This window comes from Azolla caroliniana, unplaced genomic scaffold (genome assembly GCF_043228905.1).
Source record: "Azolla caroliniana isolate FFs.n. ecotype wild unplaced genomic scaffold, voAzoCaro1.0.p SCAF_4, whole genome shotgun sequence".
Lineage (NCBI taxonomy): Eukaryota > Viridiplantae > Streptophyta > Polypodiopsida > Salviniales > Salviniaceae > Azolla > Azolla caroliniana.
The window spans coordinates 4,415,973-4,438,514 of NW_028230439.1; the positions used below are offsets into that span (position 1 = coordinate 4,415,973).

The following is a 22,542-nucleotide window of genomic DNA, read 5'->3' on the forward strand; positions in this document are numbered from 1 at the left end:
CGGAGTTGGCGTGATAAAATCATCACCAATGGTCTCTCTAATTGCGTCCACATGAAAGATGGTAGTGCTGGAGCCCAAACCACTGATGCATACATGAGAGAGGGAGTCACTAATGAGTCAAAGAGCCACCCTTTAGTTTGTGGCTCTTGGAAGTATACTTGGTGGCATTGTCTCTCGAGGAGTGAGAGGGATGCATGTCCTCTTGTAAGTCTATCCTTCGCTGCTTGTTCCTTCAAAAATTTACCTAAGCGGGCACTGAAAGTGACTCTGAGATAGACATATGATCCAACCACCTCAATTGGGCTATGGGAGAGAGGAAGCTTTGAACAAGAAGATTTATTAGCAGGTAATAAAATTAAATCCACCTAGTGATTTCGTTACAAAAGGTTGATTTCTAGACATGCCCGATAACCGCTCCGGCACATCCACGTGAGGTCAAATGAAATTGAAAATAGACCATCTCATGTATTAAAGAAAAATCGTTGACTTCGAAATGGTTTAACTTCATCTTCCTGAATATTCTATTATTGGTTTAAGATTGTAAAGAAATGGGAAGGGTAATTGATGTTGTGCAGAGGAAATGAATCGTCTGTGTGTGTACGTAAGGCGAGCAAGAGAGAGAGAGAGAGAGAGAGAGAGAGAGAACTAGAAGATATATTAGCAGGAGATAAAAGCACATCCATCTAGTTACTGAGTTACAGAAGGTTTGTTTTAATATGATCTAATTGAAGGGTACATTCCTTTCTAGTTTTTACAACAATAGCCTAGTATATCCGACCAGAGGTGTTTTACATGATCTTCGTGGATGGTAGTATTTGAACCAACGCGAGCGAACCCACATGATTTCTAGTTATGCCCAATAACCACTCCCACACATCCACATGAGGCCCAACAACATTGAAAATACATAATATCATGTATCATTGGTTTAGGAGGTAAATAAATGGGAAGCGTACGTGATGTTGTGCAGCTGAAGTGACTAGTGTGTCTGTGTGTAAGTAAGGCAATCAGGAGAGAAAGAAACAGAGACACAGAGAGAGAGAGCTTTGAACAAGAAGATTTATTAACAAGTCATAAAATTACATCCACCTAGTGATTTAGTTACAAAGGGTTGGTTTAAATACGATGTAACCTAAATGAACATCACTTTCTAGATTTTACAACACTAGTCTAGTATGTGTGATGGGTTTTTACAATTGTCCTTATACAAGACCTTCGTGGATGGTAGGATTCGAACCTACGCGGGCGAACCCACATGATTTCTAGTCATGCCCGATAACCACTCCGGCACATCCACGTCAGGTCAAATGAGATTGAAAATAGAAAATATTGTGCATTAAAGAAAAATCGTTGACTTCCAAATTGTTTAATTTCATCTTCTCGAATATCCTATCATTGTTTTAAGTTCGTAAAGAAATGGGAAACGTACGTGATGTTATGCAGAGGAAGTAAACCGACTATGTGTACGTAAGATAAGCAGGAGAGAGAGAGCTTGGAACTAGAAGATATATTAGAAGGAGAGAGACATATGCAATGTAAGGCAACATCCCTCTCTAGTTTTTACAACAATAGCCTAGTATATTCGACATTAGGTCTTTTACATGATGTTCGTGGGTGGTAGGATTCGAACCTACGTGGGCGAACCCACATGATTTCTAGTCATGCCCGATAACCACTCCGGCACATCCACATGAGGCTCAATAACATTGAGAATAGAAAACATCATGTATCATTGGTTTAAGATTGTAAGTAAATGGGAAGTGTACCTGATGTTGTGCAACGGAAGTAACTAGTATTTGTATATGTAAGTAAGGCAATTAGGAGGGAGAGAAAGAGAGAGAGAGATAGAGAGAGAGGGAGGGAGAGAGGGAGGTTTGAACAAGAAGATTTATTAGCAGGTGATGAAATTACATCCACCTAGTGATTTAGTCAGAAAAGGTTGATTTCTAGTCATGCCCGATAACCACTCCGGCACATCCATGTGAGGTCAAATGAAATTGAAAATAGAGAATCTCATGTGTTAAAGAAAAATCGTTGACTTCGAAATGGTTTAACTTCATCTTCTTGAATATTCTATGATTGGTTTAAGATTGTAAAGAAATGGGAAGGGTAGTTGATATTGTGCAGAGGAAATGAATCGTCCATGTGTGTGCATACGTAAGGCAAGAAGGACAGAGAGAGAGAGAGAGAGAGAGAGAGAGAGAGAGAGCTTCGAACCAGAAGATATATTAGGAGGAGATAAAATTACATCAACCTATTGACTAAGTTACAAAAGGTTTGTTTAAATACAATCCAATCTACGGCAACATAGCTTTCTAGTTTTTACAAAAATAGCCTAGTATATCCAACAATAGGTCTTTTCCATGATCTTCGTGAATAGTAGGATTCGAACCTACGCGGGTGAACCCACATGGTTTCTAGTCATGCCCAATAACCACTTTGTCACATCCACGTCAAGTTAAAGGACATTGAAAATAGAGAATCTCATGTATTAAAGAAAAATCGTTGACTTCAAAATGGTTTAACTTCATCTTCTTGAATACTCTATCATTGGTTTAAGATTGAAAAGAAATGGGAAGGGTAATTGATGTTGTGCAGAGGAAATGAATCGTCCGTGTTTGTGTGTATGTAAGGCAAGCAGGACAGAGACAAAGTGAGAGAGAGAGAGAGAGATTATCAACATACTAGACTACATCGTCTAGGACAAGAAGTGGATGATGTTAATTGTCAATCACAGATGTTTGTTCATGACCTTCATGAATCACATGGACGACATAATGTGTTAAGGTTAGAGGAAATTGGTATCACGTGTTCCAATCCTCAAGAAATTGTGAAGAAATGCATAGACTATTATACACAATTGTTGGATGTATAAGTTTGTATCGATTATAATGTTAAAAAGGATAGAGATGTATTTTTTAATGGAGTGAAAAATCATGTATCGTATAATGTGGCACAATTATTAGATGCTAATATTTCAAAGGATGAGGTGGAACATGTCATGTCACATCTTGCTAATGATAAGAGTCCTAGGTGGGATGGATTAACAAATAAACTATTTAAGAAATATGTGATTAAGTTAAAGGGGCCTTTTACGGTTTTATTTCAGAAGGTGTGGACATCAGGGGAAATGCCTCATTCTTGGAAGATTGGTTTGATAAAACTTTTGCCAAAGGTGCCTTCTCCATCTTCCTTTGCTCAATGGAGGCCTATTTCATTGATGGGGGGAATGTACAAGATTTTTGCAAAAGTGATAGCCAATAGGTTGCATAAGGTTTTACCTTCTATTATTCATAATGCTCAATCTGGGTTTTTAGCAAAAAGAGACATTTTAAATAATATTTTAAATGTTCAAATGGCAATTGACTATGCAAAGAATTCGAAGCAAGAATTGGTGTTGCCACAATTGGATATCAAGAAAGCCTATGATAATGTGGACTGGTCGTTTATAAATCAATTGATGTCTCATATGGGTTTTCGTGATCGTATGTCTAAGTTGATATACACATTAGGGGAGGGTTCAGTTTCACATGTGATGTTTAATGGAGGAGTAACACAACCAATTTCTATTCGGAGGTCAATTAGACAAGGATGCCCGGTAAGTCCTTTACTATTCACTATTGTGACACATCCTATTCTTGTTAAGTTACACAATATGGCTATGGAGGAAGAATTGCTTGGACTAAGGTTGCCATCAGGGAAGCCATGTATTGTTCAAGCTCTAGCAGATGACCATATTATGTTTTTGGCACGTAATCGGGAAAATATTAGTAAGACAAGAGATGTGTGGGAATTGTTTTCAAATGCTTCAGGGTTGAGAATTAATATACATAAATCTGTCCTCATTTCATGTACAGAACAAGATGTGTTGGGGTTGGGATGGTCAGGAAGGATAGTACATCATGGTATGATTTTTCGTCACCTTGGATATTCAATTGGGGTGGAAGTTTCTCATGTGAAACTTATTGAGTGGGTGTCCAAAAGGTTGGAGGATAAGTTTATGTATTGGAGGTCTCAAATTTGGCCTTTTCACGTACAACTTAAGGTGGTCCAATCGATTATGGTCTCTATGGTATCTTATTATCTTCCTTTGCTCCCATGGTCAAAGGAATCTCTTGAAATATTGACACGCTCAATGCGAATGTTGTTATGGAAAAGAAAAGGGAAAAGTGCCTTGTCGTGGTTGGCATGGGATCATCTTTGTACTCCGAAGCGTCTTGGCAGGGTATCAATATTAAATCTATATGAGCATATGGTGGCTCGTCGATTTACTTTCATTCGATTTATGTTTGAAGGTGTACAACCTTGGATAGAAATGGTGGCGTACTTTATAGAAAAGAACGGAATACAGCTTGGAAACATGAAGGTTGAAGCAAATTGGTGGAATGTAATTAATTCTGATAGGGATGTCAAATGTGCAGGGTCTATGACAGTTGATCATTTGTTTACATAATGGCAATGTATGTTAGATTTTGCGGAATGGCATCCCCCACAAGAAAGGGTATGTGCCAATTCATTACAAATGGAGGTTTTGGCGACATCAAGGTTGTTGAAGTGGGGAAGGTAAGAAAATTTTTAACCTTCAATTTAATTGGATGGCTAGATTGGGATTGGTAACAATTAAGGATGCTATGTTGGTGTCACAAAGAAATTTAATGGCTTTTCGAACAATTAGATCAACATTTCGTATCCCAAAAGGTTATACCTTTATTTGGGATAAGTTGCAACAAATACTATCTTCGTATGAGCCAATTCCTTATTTAGATGGGCGATCTCAAGAGCTTGATTGGAGGTTCGTTGGAAATAACAGATTGACTATGATCTCAACAAATGTTTCTTATCACACGTTGATTAACAAACATAAGTGGTTGGAAGAAAGGGTTATAAAGATATGGGGGTTTCATAAGCCCATTACTTGGTGGCTTCATGTGATCAAGGCAGGTTGGTGTTCTCAATTAATGCTACGAGCCAAGGTATTTGTTTGGAGAGTTATGATTGGAGCTTTACCATTGGGAGATGCATTAAAAAATAGAAACATTACTAAAGGATTGTGTTTCTTTTGTTCGGTAGAATTGGAACATAGTAGGCATCGATTTATTTCCTGCCCGATGGCAAGGATGGTTTGGAGGTGTATCAGTTTAGTGTGGATGTCTCTAACCGGAGTACGTCTATCTTCCTTCAATTGGGTTTTTGCACATATGGAGAACAATGAACCAATGCCTCATTCTCAAATTATTTTTGAGTTCTTGAGGTATTGGGGGCTATGGTTCAATTGGAATATGCAGAATGCCTTCATTTTTTATCCGCAAGTGGGGGTGAGAAAATATGTTCTAAAGTTAAAAGGACTTTTTTTGTGGCAATTGACTGTGCTAGAGAAGTCACGAAATCTCAACCAGGAAGAGAGAGAACTCTGCAAGGTCACATATCATCATATTCGCCATTTGAATTGGTGTGTAGGGTGGCATTGAGTTTGGTGTCGTAGTTTTCTTTAGATCCCTAGATAGAAGGGGTTCTATAGTTTGTTGTAAGTTAGTCATGGTGGTGTTTTTTCTTTCGTAAGGAAAACCATTATTTACGAAAAGAGAGAGAGAGAGAGAGAAAGAATGAAAGAAAGATATATTAACGTCTTTTAAGGCCAAAATTGGCCCATGAGACAGTTGGTTTACAACAAAAATGAGTGTTTATCCAATCATCAAAACTAAAATAAAAGAAAATAACTTAAGCTAAAAGACTTCTAGTAGTGTACAAAACTTTGCACTAAGCCTAATTTCATTTCCACCCAAGACTCTCAAAAAGAAGTGGGAGGTCAAAAGTTTTTGGTGTGGGTGTGACCCATGGTTCCGGTCTATAGAGTGCCCCCGCCATTGCTTCTAGGCGGTGTAGCTCACGTTCCCTTATTTTCTTTATTGCTTCGACATCTTGTCGGGTTGCTTTGAAACCTAACATCCGAGGGAGTTTGGTTCTTCTTTGATTTTCTGCTTCATCAAGGAAAACCCCGAGTGGTGCAGGTGTGTCGACATTCATTGTCTCCCCATGTTCCTGAAAAACTTCATTTGTTATATGTTGGTAAACATATCAATGTTTTGTAACTTATTCTCTCTGTGTTGTTTCAATTCTAAGATGTCTCTACCTAATTTCTTTATATCTAGTGTATCTAATAGTTTAGGGAGGGTGGGAGAGGAACCAAGTATGTCTTGGTATTTTGCCCTTATCTCGGCATAGGTGGGGCATTTGCATGTAAAATGGTACTCATCCTCTATCTCTATGTGGCATAACCTACATATCCTTTCCTCCCTAGGGACTCCATTAGTACGTCCATTCTCAATCTCAAGTTGGTGAGATGATATTCCAAGTTGACCAATGGCAACCCTTAGTGCATGTGGTAAGAATACATCTAGATATCTTGACCGCGTAATAAAACCATACTTAGAGAAGTGCATAAAGTGTTCCTTATAGTACGACATTTTAGATGGGAGTGACTCTAGTGGGGTGATCCATTTATACCGAGTATAAATTTGCCATATTTCTTGGCGTATTACTTTATTACGGTCCTCATGAGAGATTAAAGTGTTATCAGTCGTGTGGTTGTACTTAAGGGGGGGGAGGTTATTAATGTCTAGACCGTTGGCAAGAAGCCAACTCACCATCATGCCATACCATGAGCTAGTATAGCCGGACTCATAAAGTGCTCCAGAAGCCTTAAAGGCTTGATGGGATATTCTATCAAGTGGTTGGTTATGTATCCTGTGGATAAAGACTACAAGTTGAGAAGTGCTTCTACTAACATAGGGGGTAGAGTGAACTTAGCCCTAATAATGTCATGTGGGACTGACGATTTGCTTCGGAGTTGGCGTGATAACATCATCACCAATGGTCTCTCTAATTGTGTCCACATGAATGATGGTAGTCCTGGAGCCCAAACCGCTGATGCATACATGAGAGAGGGAGTCACTATGAGTCAAGGAGCCACCCTTTTGGTTCGTGGCTCTTGGAAGTATGCTTGATGACATTGTCTCTCGAGGAGCGAGAGGGATGCATGTCCTCTCGTAATTCTATCCTTCGTTGCTTGTGTCATTGAAAATTTACCTAAGCGGGCATTGAAAGTGACTCTGAGATAGACATATGTTCCAACCACCTCAACTGGGCTATGGGAGATAGTTAGGAGACACTTAGCTCTAACTTGGGCCGACGTGTGGAAGATAAGGACTTTAGTTTTCCCTAGATTCACTACCAATCCTCGTTGTATGCAAATGTCATCTAAGGCATTAAGGTGCCTTTGTAGGTCGTGTTCAGATTCAGAGAGCAAAACTATGTCGTCGGTAGTAGGATACACACCTGTGTATCCCCAAGGACTACTGCATTGCCTCCCTTACGAGCAATAAAATTTGTGATCTCATCAATGTAGATCCCAAAAAGAGTCGGAGATAGGGGGCAACCTTGTTTTACACCAATAGTGCTAGTGAAACTATCGGATAGGCCACTTGGGCATTGAACACACCCGGACACCTGTTCATATAGTGCGTAGATGGCCCAAACCATGTCATCTGGTATCCTGAAGCTCTTAAGCCTATCAAACAACTGCTCTCTAGGGATTGTGTCTGAAGCTTTGCGGAAGTCCACAAAACAACAATATAGTTTCTTCTTGCGAGCCTTAGTTTGGTCAATTAAGCATCTAAGTGTGAAGATATGATCAATAGTGGCAAAGGCTCGTCTAAAGCCAGCCTGTTCAGGTGCACAAAGATTTAAGGTCTCCATATAATCACTAGTCTAGTATGTGTGACAATACTCATTCTACATGATATTTGTGGATGGTAGCATTCGAACCCACATGATTTCGAGTCATAACTAGCCTAATATATCAGACAGTTGTCCTTATCCAAGATCTTCATGGATTGTAGGATTCGAACCTAGTAATTGAAGAAGAAGATTTATTAGTAGATGATGAAATTACATCCACCTACTGATTTAGTCAGAAAAGGTTGATTTCTAGTCATGCCCGATAACCACTACGGTATATCCACATGAGGTCAAACGAAATTGAAAATAGAGAATCTCATGTATTAAAGAAAAATCGTTGACTTCGAAATGGTTTAACTTCATCTTCTTGAATATTCTATGATTGGTTTAAGATTGTAACGAAAGGGGAAGGGTAGTTGATGTTGTGCACAGGAAATGAATCGCCATGTGTGTGCATACCGTAAGGCAAGAAGGACAGAGAGAGAGGGAGAAAGAGAGAGAGGGAGAAAGAGAGAGAGAGAGAGAGAGAGAGCTTGGAACCAGAAAATATATTAGCAGGAGATAAAATTACATCCGCCTAGTGATTAAGTTACAAAGGGTTTGTCTAAATACGATCTAATCTAAGGCAACATTCCTTTCTAGTTTTTACAAAAATACGATCTAATCTACGGCAACATCCCTTTCTAGTTTTTACAAAAATAGCCTAGTATTCTCACACATACTAGTCTAGTATGTGTGAGAATAGTCCTTCTACATGATCTTTGTGGATAGCAGCATTCGAACCCACATGATTTCGAGTCATGCCTTGCGTAATATAGGCCCACAATATTCCTTGTACAGGATCTTCGTGGATGGTAGGATTCGAACCTACGCAGACGAACCCACATGATTTCTAGGCCTTCCCAATAACCACTCCGGCACATCAACATGAGGCAAAACGATATTGAAAATAGAACATATTGTGTATTAAAGAAAAATCGTTGACTTCCAAATCGTTTAACTTCATCTTCTCGAATATCATATCATTGTTTTAAGATCGTAAAGAAATGGGAAGCATAGGTGATGTTGTGCAGGGGAACTGAATCATCCATGTGTGTGCGTACATAAGGCAAGCAGGACAGAGAGAGAGAGAGAGAGAGAGAGAGAGAGAGAGAGAGAAAGAAAGAAACTTACGCACGCACACACATGGAGCATGTGTTTTGAATTCTTATGATTTCTATAAAATCGTTTCTTATCAAATAACATTGGTTCTAAAGTTTGTGATATAAATTGAGAATGTAACTTTTTGAAATTCCTTTGTTTTTATTTACTTCTAAATCATGAAAATAGTGGATTTTTAACTTTTTGTATAGTATATTTGAACATGTATGATACTGGTATCAATGTGATTTGTAAAATCATTCAAAAAGCCCTAAAATAAACCAAAATATTCCTTATCCTTCCATTTATGCTCAATCCTTCCACTTGTGAATGCGAATGTGTTGAGAGAACTCTGGAACTAGAAGATATATTAGCAGGAGATAAAATTACATCCACCTAGTGACTAAGTTACAAAAGGTTTGTTTAAATACAATCTAATGTAAGGCAACATCCCTTTCCACTTTTGACAACAATATCCTAGTATATCTGCTAGTAGGTCTTTTACATGATCTTCGTGGATGGTAGGATTCGAACCTACACGGGTAAACCCACAAGATTTCTAGTCATGCACGATAACCACTCCGACACATCCACATGAGGCCCAACAACATTGAAAATAGATAATATCATGTATCATTGGTTTAGGATGTAAACAAATGGGAATCGTACGTGATGCTGTGCAGCTGAAGTGACTAGTGTGTTTGTGTGTAAGGCAATCAGGAGAGAGAAACACAGAGAGAGAGAGAGAGAGAGCTTTGAACAAGAAAATTTGTTAGCAGGTTTTAAAAGTACATCCACCTAGTGATTTAGTGACAAAAGGTTGGTTTAAATACCATGTAACCTAAGGCAACATCCCGTTCTAGTGTTTACAACACTGGTCTACTATCTGTGACAATAGTCTGTCTACATGATCTTTGTGAATCGCAACATTCGAACCCACATGATTTCAAGTCATACCTAGCCTAATATATCCGACAATTGTCCTTGTACATGATCTTCGTGGATGGTAGGATCCAAACCTACGCGGGCGAACCCACATGATTTCTAGTCATGCCCGATAACCACTCTAGCACATCCACGGGATGTCAAACGACATTGAACATAGACAATCTTGTGTATTAAAGAAAAATCGTTGACTTCGAAATGGTCTAACTTCATCTTCTTGAAGCGTAAGTGATATTGTACAGCGGAACTGAATAGTGTGTCTGAGTGTACGTAACGCAAGCAAGACAGAGAGAGATTTATTAGAAGGAGATAAAATTACGTCCACCTAATGATTAAGTTTTAAAATTTTGGTTTAAATACCAGCTAACCTATGTCAACTTCCCTTTCTACTATTTACAACACTAGCCTAGTAATTCCAACAATAGTCCTTGTACATGATTTTTGTTGAAGGTAGTACTTGAACCTATGCGAGCGAACCCACATGATTTCTAGTATTCTCTAGCCTAGTATGTCCGATAATAGGTCTTGTACATGATGTTTGTGGATGGTAGGATTGGAACCTACGGGGGCGAACCCACATGATTTCTAGTCATGCCAGATAACTACTCCAGCACATCCACATGAGGTAAAATGATATTGAAAATAGAACATATTGTGTGTTAAAGAAAAATTGTTGACTTCCAAATGGTTTAACTTCATCTTCTCGAATATCCTATCATTGTTTTAAGATCGTAAGGAAATGGGAAGCGTAGGTGATGTTGTGGAGAGGAGGTGAATCGACTCTATGTACATAAGATAAGCAGGAGAGAGAGAGAGCGAGAGAGAGAGAGAGACCTTGGAATCAGAAGATTGAACCGACTATGTGTACGTAAGATAGGCAGGAGAGAGAGAGAGCGAGAGAGAGAGAGCTTGGAATCAGAAGATATATTAGCAGGAGAGAGATATATCCAACATAAGGCAACCTCCCTTTCTAGTTTTTACAACAATAGCCTACTATATCCAATGTAAGGCAACCTCCTTTTCTAGGTTTTACAACAATGACCTACTATATCTGACAATAGGTCTTCTACATGATGTTTGTGGGTGGTAGGATTCGAACCTACGCAAGCAAACCCACATGATTTCTAGTCATGCCCGATAACCACTCTGGCACATCCACATGAGGCCCAACAACATTGAAAATAAAAAATATCATGTATGATTGGCTTAAGATTGTAAATAAATGGGAAGTGTACGTGATGTTGTGCAGTGGAAGTAACTAGTGTATCTATGTGTAAGTAAGGCAAACAGGAGAGAGAGAGAGAGAGAGAGAGAGAGAGAGAGCTTTGAACAAGAGGATTTATTAGCAGGTGATGAAATTACATCCACTTAGTGATTTAGTTAGAAAAGGTTGGTTTAAATACCATCCAACCTAAGGCAACATCCTGTTCTAGGCCTGACAACACTAGTCTAGCATGTGTCACAATAGTTCGTCTACATGATCTTGGTGAATGGTAGCATTTGAACCCACATGATTTCGAGTCATGCCTAGCCTAATATATACAACAATTTTCCTTGTACAGGATCTTCGAAGTTATGCAGGCGGAACCACATGATTTCTAGTCATGCCGATAACCACTTCGGCACATCCACGTGAGGTCAAACGAAATTGAAACTAGACAATCTCATATATTAACGAAAAATCATTGACTTCGAAATGGTTTAACTTCAACATCTTGAATATTCTATCATTGGTTTAAGATTGTAAAGAAATGGGAAGGGTAGCTGATGTGATGTAGAGGAAATGAATCGTCCGTGTGTGTACGTACGTAAAGCAAGCAGGGAAGAGAGAGAAAGAGAGACAGAGAGAGCTTGGAACCAAAAAATATATTAGCAGGAGATAAAATTACATCCACCTAGTGACTAAGTTACAAAAGGTTTGTTTAAATACGATCTAATCTAACGCAACATCCCTTTTCAGTTTTTACAACGATAGCCTAGTATATATAACAATAGGTCTTTTACATGAACTTCCGTGGATGGTAGGATTCGAACCTACGCGGGCGAACCCATATGATTTCTAGTCATGCCCGATAACCACTATGTCACATCCACATGAAGCCCAAAAACATTGAAAATAGAAAATATCATGTATCATTGGTTTAAGATTGTAAATACATGGGAAGCGTACGTGATGTTGTGCAGCGGAAGTTACTATTGTGTCTATGTGTAAGTAAGCAAATCAGGAGAGAGAGAGAGAGAGAGCTTTGAACAAGAAGATTTATTAGCAGGCGATGAAATTACATCCACCTAGTGATTTACTTATAAAAGGTTGGTTTAAATACGATGTAACCTCAAGCAACATCGCGTTCTAGTTTGTACAACACTAGTCTAGTATTTACGACAATAGTCCTTCTACATGATCTTTCTGGATGGCAGGATTCGAACCCACATGATTTCTAGTCATGCCTAGCCTAGTATATCCGACAGTTCTCCTTTTATAGGATCGTTGTGGATAGTAGGATTCGAACCTACGTGGGCGAACCCACATGATTTCTAGTCAGGCCCAATAACCACTCCGGCACATCCACGTTAGGACAAACGACATTAAAAATAGACAATCTCATGTATTAAAGAAAAATAGTTGACTTCCAAATGGTTTAACTTCATCTTCTTGAATATCCTATCATTGATTTAAGATTGTAAAGAAATGGGAAACGTAGCTGATGTTGTGATGTTGTGTAGAGGCATTGAATCGTCCATGTGTGTGCGTACGTAAAGCAAGCAGGGAAGAGAGAGAAAGAGAGACAGAGAGAGCTTGGAACCATAAGATATATTAGCAGGAGATAAAATTACATCACCTAGTGAATAAGTTACAAAAGGTTTGTTTAAATACGATCTAATCTAACGCAACATCCCTTTTCAGTTTTTATAACGATAGCCTAGTATATATAACAATAGGTCTTTTACATGAACTTCGTGGATGGTAGGATTCGAACCTACGCGGGCGAACCCATATGATTTCTAGTCATGCTCGATAACCTCTACGGCACATCCACATGAAGCCCAACAACATTGAAAATAAAAAATATCATGTATCATTGGTTTAAGATTGTAAATAAATGGGAAGCATACGTGATGTTGTGCAGCGGAAGTGACTATTGTGTTTGTGTGTAAGTAAGCCAATCAGGAGAGAGAGAGAGAGAGAGAGAGAGAGAGAGAGAGAGCTTTGAACAAGAAGATTTATTAGCAAGTGATGAATTTAAATCCACCTAGTGATTTACTTATAAAAGGTTGGTTTAAATACAATCTAACCTAGGGCAACATCGCGTTCTAGTTTTTACAACACTAGTCTAGTATTTATGACAATAGTCCTTCTACATGATCTTTTTGGATGGTAGGATTCGAACCCACATGATTTCTAGTCATGCCTAGCCTAGTATATCCGACAATTGTCCTTTCATAGGATCGTTGTGGATGGTAGGATTCGAACCTACGTGGGTGAACCCACATGATTTCTAGTCAGGCCCAATAACCACTCCGGCACATCCATGTTAGGACAAACGACATTGAAAATAGACAATCTCATGTATTAAAGAAAAATAGTTGACTTCCAAATGGTTTAACTTCATCTTCTTGAATATCCTATCATTGATTTAAGATTGTAAAGAAATGGGAAACGTAGTTGATGTTGTGCAGAGGAAATGAACCGTCCGTGTGCGTACGTACGTAAGGCAAGCAGGACAGAGAATAAGAGAGAGAGAGAGAGAGAGAGAGAGAGAGAGATATTGGAAGAAGAAGATATATTAGCAGGAGATAAAATCACATCCACCTAGTGACTAGGTTACAAAAGGCTAGTTTAAATACTATCTAACCTAAATCAACTTCGCTTTTTACTATTTACAACACTAGCCTAGTATATCCGAAAATAGTCCTTGTACATGATATTCGTGGATGGTAGCATTTGAACCTACGTGGGAGAACCCAAATGATTTCTAGTCATGCCCGATAACCACTACAACATATCCACATAAGGCCCAACAACATTGAAAATAGAAAATATTATCTATTAAAGAATAATCGTTGACTTCCAAATGGTATAACTTCTTGTTCTCGAATATCCTATCATTGTTTTCATATTTTAATGAAATGGGAAGTGTAGATGATATTGTGTAGCGGAAGTGAATCTTCTATGTGTACGTAAACCAAGCAGAAGAGAGAGAGAGAGAGAGAGAGAGAGAGAGAGAGAGAGAGAGAGAGAGAGAGCTTGGAACTAGAAGTTAAATTACATCCACCTAGTGAGTAAGTTAGAAAAGGTTGGTTTAAATACTATCTAATCTAAGGCAATATCCATTTCTAGTTTTTACAACAATAGCCCTTGGACATGATCTTCGTGGATGGTAGGATTAGAACCTACGAGGGTGAACCCACATGATTTCTAGTCATGCCTAGCCTAGTATGTCCGAAAATAAACCTTGTACATGATCTTCGTCAATGGCAGGATTCAAAGCTAGGCGGGCGAACCCACAAGATCTCTTGTCATGCCCGATAACCACTCTGGTGGTGTTGTGCAGCAGATGTGAACCGTCTGTGTGTACGTAAGTCAAGCAAGAGAGAGAGGGAGAGCTTGGAACCAGACGATAAAATTACATCCACCTAGTGACTAAGTTACAAAAGGTTTGTTTAAATACCATCTACTGTAAAGCAAAATCCCGTTCTAGATTTTACAACAATAGCCTAGTATGTCTGACAATAGTCCTTGTACATGATTTTCGTGGATGGTAGGATTCCAACCTACGAGGGTGAACCCACATAATTTCTAGTCATGGCTCGCCTATTATGTTTGACAATAGTCCTTGTACATGATTTTTTTGGATTGTAGGATTCGAATCTACGCAAGTGAACCCACATGATTTCTAGTCCTTGTACATGATCTTCGTGGATGGTGGTAGGATTCGAATCTATGCGGGTGAACCCACATGATTTCTAGTCCTGCCTCACCTCGTATGTCTAACAATAGTGCTTGTACATGATCTTCGTGGATGGTAGGATTCGAACCTACGCAGGTGAACCCACATGATTTCTAGTCATGCCTCGCCTAGTATGTCTAACAATAGTCCTTGCACATGATCTTTGTGGATGGTAGGATTCAAACCTACACGGGTGAATCCACATTATTTCTAGTCATGCCCAATAACCACTCCGGCACATCCACATGGGGCCAACAACATTGAAAATAGAAAATATCATCTATGATTGGTTTACGATTGTAAATAAATGGAAAGTGTAGGTGATGTTGTGCAATGGAAGTGACTAGTGTGTCTGTGTGTGTATGTAAGGCAAGTAGGAGAGAGAGAGAGAGAGAGAGAGAGAGAGAGAGAGAGAGAGAGAGTGCTCCGAACAAGAAGATCTATTAGCGGGAGATGAAATTACATCCACCTAGTGACTAAGCTACAAAAGGTTGGTTTAAATACCATCCAACCTAAGGCAACATCCCATTCTAGTTTTTACAACACTAGCCTAGTCTGTGTGACAATAGTCGTTCTAGTTTTTACAACACTAGCCTAGTATGTGTGACAATAGTCCTTGTACATGATCATTGTGGATGGTAGGATTCGAACCGACATGATTTCTAGTTATGCCTAGCCTAGTATATCCAACAATTCTCCTTGTAAAGGATCTTCGTGGATAGTATGATTTGAAACTACGTGGGCAAACCCACATGATATCTAGTCATGCCCGATAACCACTCTGACACATCCACATGAGGTCAAATGACATTGAAAATAGACAATCTCAAGTATTAAAGAAAAATTGTTGACTTCAAATGGTTTAACTTCATCTTCTTGAATATGCTATCATTGGTTTAAGATTGTAAAGAAATCGGAAGCGTAGCTGATGTTGTGCAGCGGAAATGAACTATCTGTATGTGTGTATATAAGGGAAGTAGGACTGAGAGTGAGAGGGAGAGAGAGAGAGAGAGAGAGAGAGAGGTTGGAAGAAGAAGATATAGTAGCAGGAGATAAAATCACATCCACCTAGTGACTAGGTTACAAAAGGTTGGTTTTAATACCATCTAACCTGAGTCAACTCCCATTTTACTATTTACAACACTAGCCAAGTATATACGACAATAGTCCTTGTACATGATCTTCGTGGATTGGTCAAAAATAGAAAATATCATTCACATCCACATAGGCCCAACAACATTGAAAATAGAAAATATGATTTATTAAAGAGAAACCGTTGACTTCGAAATGGTTTAACGTCACCTTCTAGAATACCCTATAATTGGTTTAAGATTGTAAATAAATGGGAAGCGTAGGTGATGTTGTGCATTGGAAGTGAACAGTGTGGATGTGTTTACGTAAGGCCAGCAGGAGAGTGAGAGAGAGAAAGAGAGAGCTTGGAACATCATTCTGTTCTTTTATTCAGTATAATGGGTATCATGTCTGCTATGCGGGTGTCTTTTATTCAGGTGTAATTCTTATTGTTAAAGATATCTTGCAACCAGCGGTGGTTAAAAGTGATATACATGGTCGGGACATAGTGGTTGAGATAAATTATGAAGTGCAAAGGATTTGGATTGTTGGTATTTATGCACCAAATGAAGTCTCTCAACGTATTGAACTTTGGCAACGTTTGAATGAAGTTCTTAGTAATGGAAATCCAGGATTTTTATTTGGTGATTTCAATATGTGTTTAGAGGTGGGGCAATCTACTTCGATGTATAGTTTGATGGATGCTCTAGAAAGAGCGGTTTGGGACTTATTTGCAATAGAGGTTTTGAAGTATGATGCATGGCTTTGGATTAATGGAACAAATTCTGGGTATACTTTTCAATCCACACAATTCAGATAAACATGGAGTAGGTTGGATCACATAATATAATGCATGATGAAAGGTTTTTGCCAGAAGTGTTGATTATGCAGGTATATAGAGGTATTACATCTTCTGATCATTTTCTAGTTATCTTGGAATGCACACATCAAGGGGTGGATGGTTTTAAAGCTTTATTGGGAAGAAAATCACTTAGATTTAATTCTTCTTTTCTTGAGCATGAACGTTTCAGGCATGCTATGGGGCAGCTAGTGGGAGAATTTAGAAGACAAGTTAATATTGGTGGTGCTTCTTCATGGGATGTTTTCCTTTCTAATATTCAATGGTTTGCTCGACATTATGGGATTTCTCAAGCAATTGTCCGTAAACGAAAAGTGAGAGCACTCCAACAATTATTACGCAGGTGTAATGCTTTGTTGGTCTTGAGCCCGGTGGATGATGTATTATGGGATATTCAAGTTACATTGAATCAAGTACTACAAGATCTTGAGGTCATAAGTTATCAACAGTTTCAAATGAGGGACAAGAAACAAGAGGTACATGATCATAACTTTGTTTCACATAAATTCTTTCATGGGTTACGTGCATCTCATGCCAGAATGAATGTGGTACGCATAGAAGTTGATGGAACTTTGAGTACAAATCCACAAGTAATTATTGATAATTGTATTCAACATTTTACAAAACTTCTAGGTCATGAAAGTATTCTAGATAATGATATGACAGAAGCACAAGCAATGTTTTCTCAATCCAGCAAGGGCCATGTTAGGAAACAGGTTGTGATGAGTATAGAAGAGGACATAAGAGAAGAAGAGGTGGAGTACGTCTTATCACATCTTGTGCAAACAAAAGTGCGGAATATTGCTTGGCCACAACCGAGCCTTGAATCACAGAAATGGGAAGTAGAGAGTACATAGAATATTTACGTGGAAAACTTTAATAGGGTACAAAACCACGGGAGCCCACAAACTCCAAACTATCACTATATGAGAAAATTACAATCAGAGACTCGGAGGCAATGACCTCGAGCTCTGTTTCTTCGTAGAGCGGCGGTTACAACAGAGTATCACTCTGTATCTCTCTCTCTCTCTCTCTCTCTCTCTCTCTCTCTCTCTCTCTCTCTCTCTCTCTCTCTCTATACGGCAGTTATACACATACAAAATATGACAACAACTACCAATGCACAAAAGTGATTGCCCTAAGTCATATATATACTTATATGAACTTAGGGCTATTTACAAATATAGCCTCAATAGGCTTACTCAAAACATATTTACAAGTATGTCTTCTCTTCCGGTTCTCACCGGGTCCATCCGATCCGGTTTCCGAATCTCTTCTGGTTCTCACCTACTCCTCTTCATTCATAACCGGACCCCATCCGGAGGGACCGATTTCCCAACAATCTCCCCCTTCACTCCGGCATGGGATGTCTCGCAAGCCCGATCCTCTTTTGGCATGCGTCCAGTTTGTCGGCTGTCAACACCTTGGTCAGCATATCTGACCCGTTCTCCTCCGTGTGGATCTTGGTCAGCACGAACTCTTGATCTTCTACTCTTTCTCAAATCTAGTGATACCTCCGTTGGATATGTTTCGTCCGAGAATGGTAGGCCGCATTCTTTGCAAGGTGGATGACACTTTGACTGTCGCAGTAGAGCCGGTATTCCTCCTATTGGATCCCTAGCTCTCCGATGAAGTCCTTCATCCAGATTATCTCTTTGCCGGCTTCTACAGCTGCCATGTACTCCGCCCCCATGGTTGACAATGCAACAGTCTTCTACAGCCTCCACTATCATGAAACAACTCCCCCTGCATAAGTCATGACATATCTGAATGTCGACCGGTTGGTATCCCCATTAGCTGACACATCTGAATCCGTGAAACCATCGAGTTGAGGTTTTCCGGAGCCAAACCGGAGGCACATACTTGAGGTGCCTTTTAGATACCAGAGTATCCACTTGACCGCGTTCCAGTGCTCTCTTCTGGGATTGCTCATGAACCGGCTCACCACTCCAACTGCATATCTGATATCCGGCCGGGTACATATCATCGCGTACATCAAGCTCCCGATGGCAGAGGCATATGGTATCTTCATCATATCCGTCTTCTCCGCCTTTGTCCTCGGGCTTTGTTCTCCAGATAGCTTGCAGTTTTCCAGAAGTGTCGATCCGACCGGTTTCGCCTTCAACATGTTGAACTGTTGAAGCACCTTGTCACGTAATTCTCCTGTGACAACCACAACAGCTTCTTCGACCGGTCCCAGATGATGTGCATTCCCAATATCTATCTTGTCGGCCCCAAGTCTTTCATTGAGAAGGTGTAGTTTAGAGCCTTCTTCAACATCCGAATCTTGCCTTGGTCTCGTTCGACAATCAGCATATCATCCACATATAGGAGGAGTATTGGGAAATCTCCTCCATCAAATTTCTTCACAAACGCGCTAACACATTTGCGTTCACAAGTGGAAGGATCACACATAAATGGAAGGATAAGGAATATTTTGGTTGATTTTAGTACTTTTTCAATGATTTTACAAAACACATTGATACCAATATCATACATGTTCAAATATACTATGAAAAAGGTTAAAAATCCACTATTTTCGTGATTTAGAAATAAATGAAAAAAGAGGAATTTCAAAAAGTTACATTCTCAATTTATATCACAAACTTTACAACCAATGTTATTTTATAAGAAACTATTTTTTAGAAATTATAAGAATTCAAAACAAATGTTTTTATATTACTTGATTTGTTACAAGTGGAATGTAGTTACACTTAATAGCCAAAAATACATTCATGATCACTCCTTTACGAAGAATCACTACTATAACTAAAATACAATCACGACCTCGGATGTACCAATCAGTGCATTATCTTTGTCATAAACCAAATGGTTTGACTCTAGATTATATGTAGCTAATCTCGTTTGCCTTCGACTCGAGCCACCTTGTAGACCTGGTAATTTTTCTTTTATTATATCTATTGTTGACTTCCTTAATCGTTTGGCTTTTGTAAGCGTGAAGTTGTACACAATGATATCCACATCAGAGATATCAAGGGTCGAGGTGTTACGAATGTTTCGCTTCCTCTTCCTACCTCCCCTTGTCATTGGGCATTCAATCATCTCTAATGTATACTTACCTATAAAAAGCATTTGCACTTCTAGTGTTGTACCAATGAACATTTATAGACTTGATCGTGTTTTCTATTTCATACATTAGCACTTCTAGAATTTTACCAACCCAAAATTGGTGGCCATGTGAGTTCTCATCAGCCGGCGTTGCAATCAACATCCTCGTTGTGAGCTCTTGCAAATTGCCTTGCCATCTAGTTTCGGCTGCTTTGGTCATCCTTGGTCCCACATAAATGTCTCTTTGTTGTGGATGGACCAAATTGTCCTTAATCGCATTTGCTGGTTGCTCCAGAGTTTTATTTACACGATCATGTTGTAGCGACCATGTGAATGGCGTTTCCAAATTCCAATCATCACCAAATACACAATTGTCTATAATTCCTTTCGGATCACTAAAAATTACATCCCACCATGACGTGTCTTGTTGTGCGGCATATTTCTTGGCGGCCTCAATATGCTTTCTTTTTTCTTCTAAGGCTTGGAGCCATAACAGTTTTTGTTCCGATACCAAGTCACTATGCAACTGTCCTTTCTTCTCAATTGGCGTTTGTTTAGCTCCATGGACAATTGTACTCGGCATACAAAGTAATAACTGGCAACCACCTTCAAGTTCCCATGTTGTAGAAGATGAATATTTATTAGCATACAAAAGCGTCGAACCACTTATTTCATTTTTCTTTATCATAAAAATGTGATTGAAGCTTATATTGTTTAACTGGGCAAGCACTTTAACATTCCCAACACCCCCATCTGATATATATCTCTTAAAGTCATATAGCTCCTTCAAGTGTAACACTTTTGGGCGTGGTGTGTATGCATCACAAATGACATCAAATAGTTTTGGTAATGTGAAAGCATCATGCCGAGACAACTGTCTGGAGAATGTGCTAAACATTTGATCTATATGATCATGTGTGTGGCCAACCAAAAGAGAATTGACTTTCACTTTTCTAAACAATCCTTGGTTGACCAACATACTTAGATAGCCAAACATAGTTGAATTTTTGTTCTCTCTAGCAGTATTGTCCAATTGAATGTATAAAACAACGGGGAACGGTTGGCCCCAAGACATCAAAACTCGGTTAATCATTGTAACTATTAAGTTAGGGTCATTGTGAACATTGGGGTAGGTAATGAAGACGTGAGGTCCAATTGACCTATTATAAGCCAAGCATCCCACCAAGTGCATTTGAACAAGGCACTCATCATTGACGTCTTTCAGGAGCCTCCGCATATGCGGCAAGCACGTCTTCTTCTGATCCATGCCATCTATCATTAAGCACATGTATTGTTTGGGTCTCTTCAAACACTTCTCTCTATGATGCATCGCCTTCTTTCATTCTAACAATTGTGCCTCACGATGCTCCTGTAGTAACTTCTTACTCATATCCTTTTCCATTGATGTCTTTGCACCTTTAGCCAAACTTTTAAGATTTGCACAAATGGAGCAATACCCCATGCATACTTTACGTGGAATGATAACATTTGACAACAGAGCTCTCCATAATCTTGTGAATTGGCTATATGTGATAGATTTATTACGTGAGCCCACCATATCAGATCGATACACATCATAAACTTCCCAACGTGTGTAATTATCAGAGAGGTGCATCCTACCTGTAGTGGGCATTACTTCACAATTTAACTGAAAGTAATTTTTCATCCAACCAATAGCATGTCTTCCAATTGCACCTTTCATACTTGGAACCTCTTTACAATTGAGCATCTGATCCCCACTAAGTAGACGTTGTTGTACTATATGTAGCCGCATGTTACTAACACATAACACAATTTTGAATGCAACTCTACATATCTGTTGCGCATGGAAGATATAATACTCGAATGATACTTTGATCCCCATACATTTGTCAGACACTAGTTGCATATGTGACCCGAGGTAAGTGTCTTGCTCATCACCAGTCATCGAAAAATTGTATCGCCTTAATTCTCACAACTTTGATTTTCCAATCATAGACATACAACCACGGGCACACCATACTTTGTTGACATCAAATCCAATCTGCTTATCTGATGTTACCAAGTTAAATCTAGCTAGACGAATTCTACGTGGGATTCTTCTAATATGCATAGGGCTTCCAGATTTCTCTTCCTGCATAGAAGTTGGTGTAACCTTGTTACAATCCAATTCTTTGTTGTGACCATTGCCCATGATATTCGATGTTTCATTGGCACTACCTTCATTCTCCGTATCTTTATTAATATCATATTCTTCAATAGAGAACTCTTCACATGTGTCATTATTCACATGTGTTGTAGGTGAAGATGAGCTCAGACAATACTCTTCGATAGAAATGGGTGAGTCTATCGACAAAAAATATTCTTCGATAGAAAATGGTGAGTCTGTCGACAGACAATACTCTTCAGTAGAAAACGAAGAGTTTGATGACAAACAATATTCTTCAACCGAGAACGGTGAGTCTTCACTCATGGCTTAAGGTCCACACAGAGCTCTTTAAGTTATGTGCTTGGGCTAATATAAAAAACTGATAAGCTCCTCTCTAAACATAAACTCCTCTCTAAACAGAAGCTCCCTCAATATAATGTCTATATTATTTAATATTATATTAATACAATAAATAAATATATTATTTTTAATATAATAATTTTATTCAACATATTAATAATTACTTAAACTAGTCAGTATAAAGTTGAAACAATTATATTTGATACCTTATTAATCCTATAATATATCATTTAAATTAAATTTACTTTAGCCATGAGGTATAATATAATTACAATCATTACCAA

The 22,542-nt window shown here is 38.8% G+C and overlaps 7 non-coding genes across 7 annotated transcripts; all 7 read right to left on the minus strand.

Annotated features, from left to right (window-relative positions):
- Positions 1 to 1,216: 1,216 nt before the first annotated feature.
- TRNAS-AGA (transfer RNA serine (anticodon AGA)) lies at positions 1,217 to 1,297 on the minus strand. The gene has a single exon. It is a non-coding gene; the product is annotated as a tRNA-Ser (tRNA).
- Positions 1,298 to 1,609: 312 nt separating this feature from the next.
- TRNAS-AGA (transfer RNA serine (anticodon AGA)) lies at positions 1,610 to 1,690 on the minus strand. Its single transcript has one exon. It is a non-coding gene; the product is annotated as a tRNA-Ser (tRNA).
- A 7,700-nt stretch (positions 1,691 to 9,390) lies between these two features.
- TRNAS-AGA (transfer RNA serine (anticodon AGA)) lies at positions 9,391 to 9,471 on the minus strand. The gene has a single exon. It is a non-coding gene; the product is annotated as a tRNA-Ser (tRNA).
- Positions 9,472 to 10,900: 1,429 nt separating this feature from the next.
- Positions 10,901 to 10,981, minus strand: TRNAS-AGA (transfer RNA serine (anticodon AGA)). Its single transcript has one exon. It is a non-coding gene; the product is annotated as a tRNA-Ser (tRNA).
- Positions 10,982 to 12,311: 1,330 nt separating this feature from the next.
- On the minus strand, positions 12,312 to 12,392 carry TRNAS-AGA (transfer RNA serine (anticodon AGA)). Its single transcript has one exon. It is a non-coding gene; the product is annotated as a tRNA-Ser (tRNA).
- Positions 12,393 to 12,779: 387 nt separating this feature from the next.
- TRNAS-AGA (transfer RNA serine (anticodon AGA)) lies at positions 12,780 to 12,860 on the minus strand. The gene has a single exon. It is a non-coding gene; the product is annotated as a tRNA-Ser (tRNA).
- Positions 12,861 to 13,273: 413 nt separating this feature from the next.
- Positions 13,274 to 13,354, minus strand: TRNAS-AGA (transfer RNA serine (anticodon AGA)). Its single transcript has one exon. It is a non-coding gene; the product is annotated as a tRNA-Ser (tRNA).
- Between the last annotated feature and the right edge of the window lie 9,188 nt (positions 13,355 to 22,542).